Source organism: Aphis gossypii, chromosome 1 (assembly GCF_020184175.1).
Source record: "Aphis gossypii isolate Hap1 chromosome 1, ASM2018417v2, whole genome shotgun sequence".
NCBI classification, from domain to species: Eukaryota; Metazoa; Arthropoda; class Insecta; order Hemiptera; family Aphididae; genus Aphis; species Aphis gossypii.
In genome coordinates this window covers 88552877-88570885 of record NC_065530.1, presented here as the reverse complement: position 1 = coordinate 88570885, position 18009 = coordinate 88552877, and the positions used below count along the sequence as shown (strand labels likewise).

General features: G+C 30.8%; 1 long non-coding RNA gene across 1 annotated transcript; it reads left to right on the top strand.

Annotated features, from left to right (window-relative positions):
* The first annotated feature begins 11340 nt into the window (after window positions 1–11340).
* LOC126555840 (uncharacterized) lies at window positions 11341–13140 on the top strand. Its single transcript, XR_007606966.1, has 2 exons — window positions 11341–12678; window positions 12761–13140. It is a non-coding gene; the product is annotated as an uncharacterized LOC126555840 (long non-coding RNA).
* The last annotated feature ends 4869 nt before the right edge of the window (window positions 13141–18009 follow it).

Here is an 18009-nt window from a genome sequence, read left to right as displayed (position 1 = left end):
TTGTCCTTGAACGATAATCCGTCGATTCTTACGTTCGTATCGCGCATATTACACATTATACACAGTATGATCATGAAGTGATAACGATTAAAATAATATATATTACGACATCTTTCAAGAAATAAGTAAATATTGCGTGTGTACAAATGTTTTCATTACGTTAAGCATTTATATTTTACCGTTCCGCGTATAGTATATATTTTATATACATAGCATTATGTTTTGTGCTTTCTTAATAATAAAAATAGTATTTTTCAATGTGATTCCACGTTTGATTTTTCGACAAAAAATAAACAAAAAAAACAAATTAATAAATAAATAGTATACTTGATAGAAGTGATAATCGAAATTATACTACCTATAGCTGTATATTATATTTTGTTACTACCCAACAGGTAGATACGTATCCAATTAATTTTTGTACTCTGCACTTGTGGTTAGTAGTGGCGAAGAGGGTTCCTGATCGAAAGTAAACAAAGATACGTTTATAGATATAAACTTGTACAAACTCAGACTGATTTCCATGGAGGAATAAGGGATTTGAACTTTTAACCCTGCCAAAAAACACCCCTTTTAGAACGCAGCCACGTGTGGACTGTATACGATAATCGCGGAAACGAGATCTTCATACTTCTCCGACGAATCCGACGTGTAGATACTTAAAAGGTATACGGTTAAAATGTTGCAGACTTGTTTGCACACGTATTAGTATGTTTCAAAAATGTACGAAAATTTATTCGCCCACAAAATTGTGATCAATGAAAACCTATTTATGTGTATAATTACTATAATTTTAGATGCATAGAGTATTAGAGTGTATTACTAAGATGACATAATATACTGTTGTGTGTAATAATATTTTAGGCTAATAACACAAATAATAGGACTTATATTCTCGTACATTTTGATCGACTGTCTTCTCTCAATTCCTAATTTAATATCATGATTATTCAAGGTAGGTACATGAGTACCATGAGTACCATGAGTAAACAAGTTTTAACTTTTTTATATATATTTATAACTATATTTCTTCTATATTTATAGTTTTAACTCTTAGGTACATAATTTTTAGTAAAAGTTTTCGCTAATAATTGATAAACCTTACAATAATTTTGACTGAGAACTATGATTTATGTTCAGATCATGTTATATCAATAGAATTTAACATAAAAAAAAATTTAATGTTTCATAAATTATGTACAAATGAGTTGTAGAGTTGGGGCCGTTAAAATCCAAATTTTGGTTACATATTGTAATAGTTTAATGATAATATTTTGGTTCAATTTTGTATTGCTCTTGCATCGACAATGGCAATCGTAGATTAGGAAAATAAATTTATATCCATAATTAAGTTTATATTTAATGTATTATAGGTATATTTATCATAAGCATATTATACGTTTGTCTTTCATAGAACTCAGAACACATTCATTAATTCAAGTATGCATTATGGTACTCACGCGATGACTATTTATAATACAATAATATTATTAATATTATATAACGTTGGCTATAGACGAAAACCTCGTAAGTCACTTTTATCAAATTATTTAGGAACAGTAAAAAATTGTTACGTTTTGATATTGATAATATAGATACAATAAAATAAATATAGGCACACATAAATATATGCAATCCAATAAAAAAAAAAAAAAAATGAAAATTTCGACTTACGAGGTTTTCGTTTGTAGCCGAGTAGCCAATGATAAATTGTATTGTTATAATTATTTTAATTCATACTTTATCACGTATATATGCAATCGACAATCGTATTATAATATGTCATCGTAGTCATCAAGGTTCACCCTTTTTTGTGTAATAATAAGACAGGCGAAATCTATTTTCTCACGATCCGCCACTATCGCTCCGCGGTATATGTAACATGAATAATATAAAGCGCTATAAACACAATCAAACCGGCACGTCCACAGCGGCCGAGCGGAATCTTATACATATTTAAATATTATTCAAATTTAGAAACGGTGAGTAAAAATCAGCCGTCGAATGGGTGTTAAAACTTAAATGGCACCATCATATAAGTACCACACCTTTTTTCCATCTAATCCTTCTTGTTTTTTCACCTTTATCATGCTGCGAGTGGTGTTTGCAATATATGCAAATGTGCATGCTACCTCGAATGTGTGTGACGACGACGCAAGAAGGTTCTCAGTTCCCACACGTATACATGCCAACCACGGAAACACAAAGGCAACGCCACACGCGTATAATATGTAAAATAGTATACCTTTTATAATGTGTATACATATAATACTAAATACATAATATAATATCATAATGTATATTATTATGTGAAAACGACATCTTTTTAATAGAATTTTCTTTTTTATACTGCCGCTCGGGCTCGATAGATGTATATAGATATATTTGTATATAATTATAATTTATAATATTATATTATTGCGGGACGCGGTGCATCAGCTAGAAATATTAATATTATTATGAGTGTTTATTTTTTCTTTCACTATACTTAAAACATTCAAAGAAGGAGCTAAAATGACGGACAACTATGAAAAATGTTATAAACTTGGATTCGTATTTAATATAAGTGTATTAAAATTAACAATAATATCGTGTATTCCAACATATACTATAAAGTATAAAGTATAAGGAGAATAGCGTAATTAAAAATCCTAAAATATATAGTTTATACATTCAGTAATGATAATTATTATTACTTGGTATGATCCTCATTGCTGTTCAACATATCATAATTGATAGCAGAATGTATAAGTCAGAACTATCTTCAAATTGCATCTACCCCCACGGAATAAATTTATTGACCTCTCGTATCTACCGAAAATCTACTGGACTTCTTCAACTATACACATCATATTTACAATCTAATCTAATCCTATAATATAAAATGAAAATTAATATTAATCTAATATGTATTAACTAGTTATAACTAATTTTAAGACTTGTAAAAAAATATTAAAATATAACAGCTTATTTATAAAAAAAATATTATTAAATCACAATATTGGCATGGACTATACATGTGGTGACCGATTATAAAGGTAAACTGAATATACGAGTATCGAAGTATGTATTTAAAGTTTAAACATACATTGGTCGAATACAATTCTTATTGAACGAATTTAAAATCCGTTCACTGCCTTCTGTAACGACGAAATCATTTATTTTATATTTTTTAATTTTTATTATCTTATATATTAGACATTTGTAAAATGAGCGCACGTCGTCGTTTACTCGTTTATATAAATTATAATCTATAAAATACTACAACGAACGTTCAAGTATTTTTTTTATGTCTAATAACATACTCACACATAAAGGTGTAGGTATTATACATGATATCATATCATATATAATGTACATTAGATTGTAGACTGTCGAATAAAAAAAAAAACGGTTTCCTTTTTTCATCACGCGATTTCTATAGTTTCTCAATTATTTTAGGAAGTCTACGTTATATTTATCGCATCATCTATATTTATGTATTGTACATTAGTGTGTATTAGAATTTAGAATATAATTATTTACTCCTATCACAGGTGATACATCTTTATAGGTACATAGACATATTAATTACATTGTTAATACTAAGAAATATTTTTTAGTTAAAACAGCTCCGCTAAACATTATCGCTATCTCCTCACAATAATATACGTAACCGATGTATTGTATTATTTATATTTCAAACTATTATATTATATATTATGATCGTTCGGTGATGGGTTTTATACATTATATAGGTACACAGAGTATACAGGCTGTATATAATGTAATATGTATATATAAGTGTATACGCGTAATTTGTATCTCAATATTATTCGTTTTATTAAAATTATTCATTTGGAGTATATATTATATATATTTATGTGAATAATAAACCATTTTAGTTTAAAATATTATAATATGACATTGTGCATGACCATGACTCACATATTATTACTATATTAATAATATCATGTTTTTTGTTTATAGTACGCAACGATATTATCGTTATTGTAATTGTATGAACGAATATTATATAATAGGGATTTTTTCAAAAAGTTAGTAGACATTCTACAAGAAACCTAAATGTTTTGTAAGTAGTATAAATGTATACAATGTCCTTACTCCGCAGAAGCTTAGAGATGATTATTATCTGCAGCGGTGAATACATGCTAATTTACTTATTCATCGGCGGACGTTGTATTATATATTTATCCTGTCAATTTTTCAAACGTTCCGGCGAGTTTCGATTTACTTCCATCATTTTTTTCTTTCCATTTCCTTGTGTTAACGACTTCCGGACGATAACGACAACGACGTTTATAATAAACACCATCGTCGTTATTTCAGACGTGCGACAATTCCGGGAAAGCGTCTATACCATTTAGAAAAACTCCCCCGAAACGCATATATATATATATAAGAGTACAGACCACTCAATGCGCGTCTCCGCCGGAGATGATCTATATAAGAAGATTTTCAGGCGGTGTAGGATGTGGGAATGCGTGAGAGAGATGATCTAAAACACGGATCGTGCGTTATACGACAATTTACTGGACTTGAATAAAAAAAAACCACCCTCGAAATAAAATATGTATGCGTGTATATATATTATATACAAGGGTTCTAGAAAAACGAACTCCACCATCGGTATCCCTCGCCCGTTTATTGTTCATCGCGTCGACGGCAACAGACTTAAGCGTTATTAATCCACCGGAATGACGTCTCGAAGATTTTTTCACGACGACAAAAATATCATAACGTGCACTCGTTTCTGGGCGATGAAATGAGCTATAAAAATATATATATTATCAGCGGCGGCTATGAAACCTGCAGCAGCCGACGATTTATATCTCTGCACATTCGCACCCCAATGCGATCCAAAACATTACGGCCATAATGTAGATTTGTAGTCTCTTTATTATATTATTATACTCACGCGCTAGCGCACGTAACCACGCGCGCGCACACACACACACACAAACACACATACGTATAATGTTTATGTGTATAATATATATTCTCTTCGACGGTGGTCTCCGCGCCCGCGTACGACATCCCCTGTCGGGACCTCACCCCTACCAGAAAATTGAATAACCTTTCTTTTATAATTCACAATATTATAAATTATAATATATCGTACTGCAAAAACTATGAAGCATTTAGCCAGTGAGACGATGACGACTACAACTGCGAAATTATTCATGATGATATGGATTTTATTATTGTATTATTAGTATTATTATTATGCGTAAGATGAGTGACGACTACTGTGTGATGACATCTACTAAGTCGTCTACTTACGGCGTTTTTAGATTCATATCACAAAACTTTACTTTATTTTTTTATCCTTTTGTGATACTATTGATTTTGGAAAAAAAATGTATTATGGTTTTCACTTTCTGGTTAACTTGACTAATTTAAAATATCGTTAAATGTGTGCACGTACTTATTTTGGTAGTAAATGTACAAAATTATTGGATAGTTAAGTAAAAAATAAAGACCGTGCAGAATAAATTAATTTAATTTCAATTTCGTAATGAGGAAATTATTTCAGACAACCAAAGCACAATTTTTATTGCAATCTAATAGGCCTGACTTTAATTTATCAATTCATATTCAATTATATACTTTTTGGCCTTTTCAATTCGATTAAGCCCTGGTTTCCTACAACAACGCATCCGTGATCACGCAAATTTTGCCACAGTAGCGACCGCTGCGTGATTGTAGGAAACCAGGGCTTTACAGTTTCTGCAGAACCACTAATGCGTGTTTGCATCGTGAAATTGTAGGTATATATTATTATATTAATATTACTTTATTAATCCTGATCGTGGTGTATGTGTTTAATATACTAATTTTATCGAAAACAAAAAGCGTGCGATAATCGTTTACCAACGATTTACACTATATTGTACGATTAATCCTATTATTGCAATGTTATTATACTTATCAAAGGTATATCGTATATATTATAATTTATAATACATGTACACAAATGCATATTGTTTCCCGATTTTCATCACAATACGATATCGAATAATATATAAATTACATTATAATTAGGTACACGAACTCAGATAGAAAAAAAGACTCGAGATGCATGTAATAGTAATAATAATAACAATAATATAAAACATAATACAGCCGACACTATATAACAATAGGTCTCTCGCGGGTACGCTGAATATTGCGTTTGGGCACCTGCATCGCACGGTGCACATAATATATATTATAAATATAATAAAATATTATACTTAGGACTAGACACTTTAAAACGGCGCGCGCCGCTGTATAATATGTATAAAATATATTGTACTCAATACCTTTTTATACAACTATACCTACGTATAATACGCGCGTAATAATAACAATAATAATAATAATAAAAAGTAACACTACAACACTGTATAATATAATCCAGCTATAAAGATATTAGTTTTGTACACATAATATAATAATAATATTAATAATGAAAAAACTCGCGATGGCACGCACACTCACGCAGGAAGCGGAGACGGAACGAGCTAGCAAGTAGAGGTCAAGGTTGTTTCGAAAAACAGTTATAACGTCAAAGTCTCCCTGTTGTGTTGTATGTATGTACAATATAACAACATAATACACACATATACCTAAATACTGTAAGACGTTATGTAGATGTAGAACGTGTGTCTGTGACAAGCTAGTAGATAATGACACACAATATACATATATTATATAATGCAACACATATATACAATTATGTGGTAAATGAAAAAAAAAGTAATGAATAACAAGTAGAAGAAATTCGTAATAAGCTTATAGGCCCGCGTGTCTCATCATTGGGCACGCATTGGTTGGTTTGCAATGCGCACGCAGTCCTCGCGTATTATGCATGTATTATAGCTGCAGTCCGAGAATTCATTGTTGACGTTGATGATAAATAATATACATAAATATTTATATATTTCAGTTAAAATAATATGTAGCGCATTAGAGCGTGCTAAATATACACAATATTATCACGATAAATCCGTTTGTAACATAATATACTCGTATACGCAATGAGTAGTCTGGTAAGTAGTAAGTACACAAACATTGTTAATTCGGAGAGGAGTTTAGTCAAATAGTAAACCAGAAAAAAAGATTGAGTTTTTATACGCACACACTCGTAGTTTAGTATTGCGTATATACACGTGGGTATGGCGAAACGATGACGGAGAATAAGGATATCCTTACAATAATAACGACGTCGTCGGTTCAGGGTGAAGAAATGTGATTTCCTTTGGTGGAGGACGGTGAAACACCGGTGGCGATAAATACGGAGAGTCGTCAAATTATAGGGTACGATGAAGATCTGTATCAGTGTATCACATTATATTACATACGTCTGTGATGGCTGTTATTATTATTATTGTTGTCGTAGTCGTAGTCAGGTGTAAGTAAAATACAACAAAATAAATTGTATAATATAATCATACGTTTTCCGGAGTTGTGTATGCAATCAGCACCACGTTAATTGGACGCGTTTCAATTATATACCAGCAATATTTTGGTCGTGTATAGACGGGTTGTGAGTAGACTGTGAGGATTGTCGGCTTTGAGTCCAAAATTATTTACTTCAATTACTTTGGAAATAAACACCCAACCAGAATAAATTCAATATTCAAAATCTATAATCCAAATCCCACTGTCTGAGAATAGATCTTTTTATATTATTGTACTCGTAGACCTTTGCTTAACTGACAAACTTTAAACTATTTGGCATACCGTTGTTCCTGGACCTATATGAGCAACAACATAGGTAATTGCTAATCAAATCACAGATCTAGTCTAATTTTGAATATTTATACGTACCTAATATAATATGTATTTTACATTTTTAAACGTTCGCGTGATGTTAATGGATGATTTTTTTATAAACGGATGAATTATAATAAAAAAGTCAAAATTCGTGGTTTTTAATTTTTTGGTTTATATGATTGTATGATTAGTACGAAAAATAAAAACTGGAATCTGTTTTCATTTTTTTTTTTTTGTTTTTGTTTTTGAATCGCAGTAATTATGCAATTAACACACTTTAATATTGTGTATTATGTTTACTGAATATTTCAATATTTATAATATGTAATATACTAATATTTACCTAGCTTTTTATTTTTAGTTTAAGATCTGGCTAGAAATTAAACAAGTATAAAAAAATATTTGTTAAGTTAAAAAAAACATAACGTTTGTAAGTCTATAAGAATCCTTATAACTTGAAGCGAGGCGGACTACATAATATATCGAATACAGCGCGATATAGAGTATATAATATAATTTACGTATATATCTATATATTATTAGAAGTATACGCGTGCATTTTTTTTACTTTATACACCTTTTGGCTCTTATTTTTACTATCACATCAATAATAATAATGGGTATATTATAATTAATCGGGAAATTCTCATATTATTATGTGTACGTCGGCGGTTTTTACACAATCAGCCCCGCAGGCGCGAATTAACGTTTTTTTCAAATGCAAAACGCCTATGTCGACCTATACATATATTATACGATTAGGTACCAGCTATCCTTAATAATAAAACCCTGCCACAGGGCGTTACTGGCTTGGTGGGTTATAATAATATATAATATTATGTAGACGGCAATAAATTGTGGACCCGCCAATAACAATATTTTATTATATCGGATATACGTACATAAAAACACACACACACACACACATACATATAATAATAATCACCTTTTCAATGATATTATTATCGACTCATCCGCAAGTTACTATTATCATAGTACAGTTGCTATTATTGCAGCGTGTGCGTATATTATATTATTATATATATGCTAATACCATCGTACATAATATACGATCAATGTTAGTGTGTGTGTATGTATAGACTACAGAAGAGGAGGTACTCGGATGCATAATAATGCACATAGGTATATACTATACACCTTTGCACCTACCCTTGGGAACAATGCAACTGGTTTGAAGACGAAATCGTTGACAGTATACATATTATACTGTATACTTATATAATATATTTTTACCCGCGTGTCCAATTTTGGGACGCGTTTTATCTCGTTTAGTCGTCGTTTTGTATTATAGGGGTGACGTATGTGACTTGTCGCTGTGTCGTCGTCGTGAAATATGCAAATCGGTCTCAGCACTCACACCTTTTTTATTTAAAAAAAAAACAACATAGTAAAAAAACGTTCAAGGCACTCGGGCGTTGGTACGGTGATAAAAGCAGAGAACGTACATGCATGCAGACCCGAACGATCCTCCGCGGTTAAAAGGGTTGAAAACTCCCAACTCCACTGCTACGCCAGGGCGTCTATTATATATTTATGTAATATCTTTTGTAAACAAAACCGCGCCAATGGTTACGCGTACCTATACATTATTGTTACGTATATATCTATACACTACATAGTTTTGAATCTTCACGATTATCGTAATATATTATAATCGTTTCTGACGTATGGACGGGTGTAAATAATGCGACAGTGCTCTGTGGGGAGCCTTTACATATAGTAGCGAAAAGGCGTATTATTAATATTATTAAATATACAGTGCAGAAATTAATAGGTAACCGGAAGCATGTATTATAAATTATAATATTAATATATTATATTATATCATCCGTTTATGCTTATGTATAGTTATACCTATAATACGCGTGGTTATACGTATTTTGTAGTGTCTAATAATTGAAAAACGGTATTAAGTATTTCGCTGAGAAAAACTCAAAATTTAAAAATTTACAAATATTGACTGTCTTCAAGAAGGTTAGAGGTAGAGGTTTGTGGTAGAGGAGAGACTATGGTCTGCAGTTTTGGACTCTCTGAATTCTTACAAAGGTTAGGTCGCACAATCCACTTTACGATAATATTTTTTGTACTAAAGTATGGTATGATGTAAATGCCAAATTTATCATCATACGCAACATACCTATTTTGCTAGTACCTATATATAATTTATAACTATTTTTATTGATATTACAGCATAACTTCGACCTAAATACATATAGTTTTATAATCGTAACGAATATACATACTAAAAACTTAAAGTTCAGTAAAGAAAAATCTATTATGTTGGATTCTAGATTAAAATCTGTAATCGCAATCCATACGATATTTTTATAATTTTATTATATAACACTTTATCACATTTGATTTTCATCAAATTCAAATTCAATTTCAATAAATATTTAAAAAATACACAAACATTTATTTCGCTAAATACGTCAAAATAGTTTTTTGTATTTACAGGGAGACGAGTTTAGAGTAGTATAATATCACTTAGAGTTTTATATTTATATATAATATAGGCGGACATAATATGCACTTGAATTTAACGAATAATTATTATGATCACAAGATTTATAAGTATAATGAACACGAATTTAATGTTATAATAACATGTACCTATACTTTAGCTACATGGGTATACCAACCGCATACGTCACATTGTCGTCGTGCTGCCGAGTAACGACGAATTAAAATTCAATTACTATTTACTATACATTATACCATACTATATATTACGGTTTGATGACTATTTAATTTCCCGTCGTTAGTCAAACTATATAATATATGGGTATATTATTAGACATATAGTTATTTGTAAAAGAACGCCGCTCCGGCGCCAAATTTGAAAAGAACCTATCAACACACTAGTCGTTGTATAGGGATTGTTAATTCATATTAAACAAATATATTATACTGAAACAGTTATCAATGCATTTTGAAAACTTTAAATTACAACAAAACCTCTGTTATAAGGGTTTATAAATAGTTTTTATTATTTTTTTTTAATATTTTGAACATTTGTCGATAAATCGCATATAAATTAATACAATATTCATTTCTTTATATAGGTCAAAACTGCTTGAACAGTAGTAATAGCTATACAATCTACTCAAGTTATTCAAGTTTGAAAATTTACAATTAAATATAGGTAACTCTAAGTAAGTATCTATAGAATTGTTTTTAATACATTGTGTTACACGTTTATAGCTACTTTTACAGATACATTAGTCGTTTTTTTTTTATCGTAAATCAAAAATATTTGTTGGTTTGTTACATTTTCAAATAACTTTTAGTGCTTATAAATCTATTGATAAGTTTAAGATTTACAAGTGCTCTAGGTACTAACTAACTAACTATAGGTTAGTTTAGTGGTCTATAAATTTAGATCATTGGAATAATTCATATTAAAATTAATGTAAAATATAATAATTAATATATTTATAAATTTATAATGATATGAATTATAATTTTGTCATTAACTAAAATATGTATATTTATCTGAAGTAGGGATACCGGATAAATACAAGATCATGATAGAGATCAATATTTTTAAAAAACCGAAGTAAGTTTGAGAAATTTACTAAAAAAAATGGTTTTTGGGATTAAACATTATGTATATATTTATCTGTAACTTACCAACTACAATATTAATTAGTATTGATTAAAAATTAAAAACAAAGTGCTAGAGCTTTTAATAGAAGATTCTATTTTTTGTGAGTATTACCGCATGGGTTTCATTAAATAAATTGGAAACGAGCTATAAATATGCTCGATAAAACTTATTTGCGATTTCCAAATCGCGTACATTTATATAGAGGAGGAGCGCACTCACTCAACGAGGGTTTTATACATCGTATTATTATAATTATATTATATACGCACATGCACACACACATGACATATCTTTTATGCACGCGTATATGTATATAATATTATGATGACAACAATGATGGCTCCCGTCCATCCATTTTTGCAGTACGTTTATATTATTTGTATTTCTACCCCGCGTTTCAGACTTTCATTGTTATGTGATGTTATAGACCAACGTCTCATCGGCGCACCCCTACATGCGGCCGCAGCGTAAAGTCCGTCATACGACCAATGCGTATTTACTATGCATGTATAATAGGTATACTGTATATATATAATATACTTGTTATATACAGCACGTGCGATTTGCATACAATGCGAACGGGACTCGTTGCACTGTATTGCATAATATCCGCTGCATAACAAAACGCGTGTATGGAATGTATACAGAGCGTTTACTATGGTTATATGTCGTAATAATGCACATTCAAGTAGTATAATAAATACCAAGATACCAATACTTAATAAATAAGTGGGACACTATGCTCGAGTACATCCGTTTTATTGCTATAGAATAAAAAATATAGACGTGTGGATCACGCTGTATATAAACGCACGCACACATGATATATATGTATATAATATTAGCCGCCATTTTTGCGCATGTTGTACATGTGACACGTATTATTTATATATGGGTTAGGCATACACGCATGTGCATATACTTAACCCATATTATACATTATACAGACATACAGTGTATGTGCAATATTGCACAGACACTTCGGCTCAGTATAGTATCGAGACGGTTACGAGTCTGCAGCAAGCGCGTCGTTGTACATACATATTTTTGAACGCATTTACTGTTTTACACTGATGCAACCGTGAATGAAACACTGCAACGAGTGCAACCGCATCTTAGGAATTATGTATATTATAGACACTTTTAAAACACTGTTTGTGCCAGCGTATACACGAATTATGTATATTATACTGGTGTGTGCATCAATTATCAAAATGTCTCCCAAGCCGCAAAAGCATCACTCTGCAGTCCATCTATATTATATACATATGCAGCAGGTGTAATAAGTAAGCGTGAATATTTTGACCCTGAGACTAAAGCATGAAACCAGAAAAGTAGACTGTTTTTAAAAAACTTGGGGATTTCCAGTGAATGTTGGTTAATCAGGTACTCACGTGGGCCAACAGACTGACAGTAAAGTTGTCCAATTATGTGTTTCATCAGTTAAGTTGTAATTTATATATACATATATATATATAAGTTTTATAATCACATTTTATATGTAAACAATAATTTTTAAGTAGTAGGTATTTATAGAGTTTAGCATTTATATTATAATTTAGTAAAAATCATGGAAATTATTTCTTATCACAATAATGTCTGTATAATTTGCTTTTTAAAGCTTAAATTATAATTTGACCATTAAAGTTTGAATGTGTATATTTAAATTTTAAATTTATTCAAATATTATTATGTCATAGTTTGTTGTTAATTAAAAATAAAAATCTCCTAATGGAGATTGGTAGATAGATTCATTAATAATTTATGAAATACCTTATTAATCATTTATATTTCAAATGGGATTACTTTGGTCTTTCATTATCACGCAACGTTTAGACCGTTTACTGTTTAATACATCTACAGTTGGCTTATATATAATAATCTATTGCAATATCATCCTATCAAACAGAAAACTTGCTCGGTCATAATAGTATAATACTTTTTTATAATAACATTGTATAAGTCATCATTTATTCTGCTTCATCGTCAATATATTTTTTCTAATATTAAATTAAAAGTCGGGAAACTGTAGCGGTGAAACGTTTGATCACACGATATTGACGCTATCGATAAAGCATTATTGAGTTGGTATAAAATAACAAAAACGTAAAATGGAATATACTATAGTCTATAATATAGGTATTAGCAGTTAAGTACTACGAGTAGTCCGAATAGGTATGAAATAATAATAAACATTTGCCAAGACATAAAAACTTGTTCACCCCCCCTTCCCAACCCGTTTTTCGAGGACCCGTCGTTTAGCACCCGATCCGCAGAAAAAATTAGTATTATAACTCCTATTATATTACTATTGTTAATATTATCATTGTTGTGTTGCTGTAGTAGTGCACTGATCGAACGTTGTGGTCGGGGAAAAAAATATTGTACCTATATTAGTTACAGGTAGGTACAACGCGTTTATTAAGGGTTGATAATTGGTATAATCATTTCTACCTGTATATTGCAATATTATATTGTTGTTATTATTATTATATAAAAAGGGCGTTTTACGGATTTAAACTGACGTTGTCGACAAAAAATAATTTGCGTTTATCGTATTATTATACTTTTATTATTATTATTATTAGCTATTACGGGATGATATCTTACAAACATCTCGAACAGTTATCATCATTATTGTCATATATTATAATTGGATTTTCGTCTTCGGATAGTAACATTTGAGTATAGCGTTTCGCAATTCCATCCGTCTATTACAGGAAGGTAGGCAGTATATAATATACCATGGTTATCATTAAAATAATATATTATTATATACGTTTAAAATGCAAGTCACACGGACTGTTATAGCAATAACGGCATGAGCGCAATTTTATACGTCTCTTTTTTTCACAATTAAAACGTACAAATAGGCATTTTACTTAAGTAACGGTGTAGTATGAACCTTACGACGTAGGTACCTATAGTTATATATCTATATGGTTGAGTTTGTTACCAAGAAAATGAGGTTTAGTAAAATACATATTATATAATATATTTTATTATACCGTATGTAATGCACGTTTTAAAAAAACACTGGAAATTATTACCGATTATTATTATAGTAATTATAATTACCTTGTCTGTCCGTACATATTATAAGTATATATATATACATAACATACAAATATAAATATACACATATAATATCATATTATAATTTTACTACTGCAATCGCATTTGGCATGCAATTAACGGTGTAATAGTATAATAAAAAATGGTGATAAAAAGTACAATGTGACAGTCTGCTACATTTTTTGGCATCCAGTATAACATATATTCGTACGATTGTTTGCAATAGAGTCAATACAATATAGGTATTACACGATACACACATATTATATACTCGAAAAAAAAACAATAAACAAAATAGAAAAACATAATAATAGTGTCATCTTTTTTCTGAAGCTTACCTATAAAATAATGTATAATAATTAATAATATAACGTACCTACGTATTAATGGACTGGAACACTAGGTTTAATAATTACGTAGAAAAAACGTAAAATTAATGTATTGGATGGATCGCTTATCATTAGTATGTGATGGGTGTATTATATTGTGAACACAAGAAGATGTAGGTTTAGCAGAGAAAGAGAGTGTGTCTCAACTTCATCGTAGAATTTTTTCCATCTATGCAGCTTGATGTACCCGTATTTAAGTGATTGAAAATAGATAGGAATTTATAGTACAACGAGTTACAATATTTCATAGATATGCACACTACGTAAGTGTTTGTATAGTGAATAAGGGTATGAGGTAGACAGGTGGTACACAAAAAAAAATATTTGTTAGATTATTTCATTATTCATACAAAGATGAGCTGTGGATCGAGGCGTTATCATGAGGCAACATCCAAGAACCATTATTATTATTATTATTATTACCTATTTTTAAACTTTTTGGATTTTTTCCCCTAATATTTTCACTTAATCTTTGCATAAATTCTAAACAGAATTTCTGATTTACTATTATCCTTTATGACAGTTAGTTAGGTCACGATGAACTATCTCACGAATATCAAAAAATGTGATTAACATGACTTTTATATTTGATCTTATATGTCTTGCTTTTTTTTGATTTAGGAGAATTTGCTGATTTCTACTATAATGATTGACGCATAGTTTCAACATCACTATAAATCCAAGTTTTGTCACGGATTATTATATTTTATTTTTTTAAATGTCTAGATCAGTTTCAGTCCTTTTAAAAAGTTCTTGAGAGATAGCTTTTCTGGTCTGTTTTGTTTATGACTGGGGTGACTAAATGGTGAATCACGAACACAGTTTTATAAATCCTGATGATTTCGTAAATTTAAGCTATATAATAAAGTTTTCACATTAAATTTTACATTTTTATAACACAATGATGAATAAAAATATTTGTTTGGACCTCGCCATCTCGGAAAGTTTGATAGGTAAGTTTCAAAAAGGGTACTCATAGATTAGGTTTAAGGCTTTAGCTATACATACCATACCAATGTACTACAATGCTGTGTACAATATGTGCTCGGTAAATATCATATAGGTACTGGTAGCATACAAGTACTAGACGAGTGGCTCTACATTAAAATAGTAGAATCTGTTGTTCCTCCAATCTTGTTGACATCATTACGCCTAATTCTAAGTTGATCATCATTAATTAGTACAATAAATCTACAATACAATACTGCATAATGTAAGTCAGATAAAATATAGAACGTATTTGTATATTACATATTTACATGCATATTATATACACGGCGTCTATCTTAGGTACTGAACTACCAGAACAGTAATTGACAACAATTATTAAAAGCGATTAACTTCGATTATTCAGTTTTTAAGTGAGTTATGAGTATTTTTTATTTCGCTATATTTTATGCGTATAACTTGCTTAAAAAATTGAAATGTCGTGAAAAATCAACATACCAACATAGATAAAGTTTTTACCATCAAGTTTCATATTAGATCGATTCACTCTAATATTTAAACTAATGGAGTTAAACGTAATCTTCTGAGCGTAAATTCGCTATGTTACGCACTTGTAAGACGTTAACAACACATGTGAGTGTGGTGCCCTCTTAACACGCGAATCCCCAAACGAAAACATTTCTTTGAATTTTATTTCACCCATCGTCGTCTCGGGATTAATGCTGCGTGCAGCAAATCGACGGTGGACCTCCTGAGCGCATCGAAAATAATTAAACGCCGCACGCCACAAATATAATATACATACCTGTATTATACTTGCCGTAGTTGTATATAATATGCTTAAGTGTATAACGTTTATTATATGTATATACATTGGTTTAGTTATTTAGTTAAACCTGACTGCGCAGAGAAAGGGTGACGGTGGTAGCGGCGGCGGCGGTAGAATTAAAAATGCGGGTTGGGCCAAGTTCAACAAACTCTGTACCGGTATCGAGCTGTTATAACGTGTGTGTGTGTACGTTGCATGTAAGTCGGTCGACCGGTTTTCTCGAAGAAATTCTAATCGAACCGCTCTGTCTCAGACCCGCACAGTGTGCAGCGCAATATGTACACGATAGACGAGACTCTATAATAATATCGTACACGTCAAGTAGTAGTAGTAATATTATGTAGAAAAAGACGATGGAGATGCGTATATATTACCCGATATGCGTTTATATATTATAAGAAAATAACAGTGAGAAAGAAGACAAGATACGGCAGAGTAGTAGTAATGGTGAAGCGTGTGGATGCTGCAGGTGGAGATGGTGGAGGGGGGTTTAGGTTGGACTCGTGTGTTGTTAGGACCGGTTCATTGGAATTTCGACAGCTTTGACCCTCTGGGGGCCCCGAAACTGAACGATATTTATGTGCGCCTTATAAACATTAACGAACCGTCGTCGTATAGTCGTAGTCGCCCTATCCTCTATACATCTTTGCTGCTTCAGTCGCCAACTCGTTTAATATTTTTCTTTCGTCTTCATCGGAGCCCGTACATTCATTTATGTGTATACATGTATATAAACTTGCGCATATTATATCTATCGACGAACGGGTCTCTACGTATCGTATCGTCTTTTCATAATAATACACGTGTGTAATACAGCCTGCTCCGTCCATATACCTACTACATAGATAAATATGTCTTTTTCTTATTCCTTTTCCTATACACACGAGGTCACTTTCCGGCTCGAGTCTATCAATTCTCTACCGTCAAAAAGTATATATTAGAAGTTCAAGATTCGTGGTTTGTGAATTTAATGCGTTATTACGATGTATTTTTTTTTTAAGTTAATTACTTCATATAAATAAGAAATTAAGTTCAGTTGTCGAAATATGTTTTATATAAGATCACTATGACATATTGATATGGACACATCACATATACTATGAATTATACTCAATGGTCGATATATAATATAATATGACTTTTTTTTTATGTTTTTTGAAATGTTATCATTTTTTATTTGTATTTTCTTTATAGATTTTACAATCTTCAACATACATTATTAATACCAAAACGACTCCAAAAATATACAAACCACGATTAGATATGAATTAATTATTAAATGCGTGCCTATATAGTCATTTTGACCATCCATCTACTGAATTAACATGTATAAGATACAACGTTCTTAAACGAATATTTGGCTTTTATTTTTAATC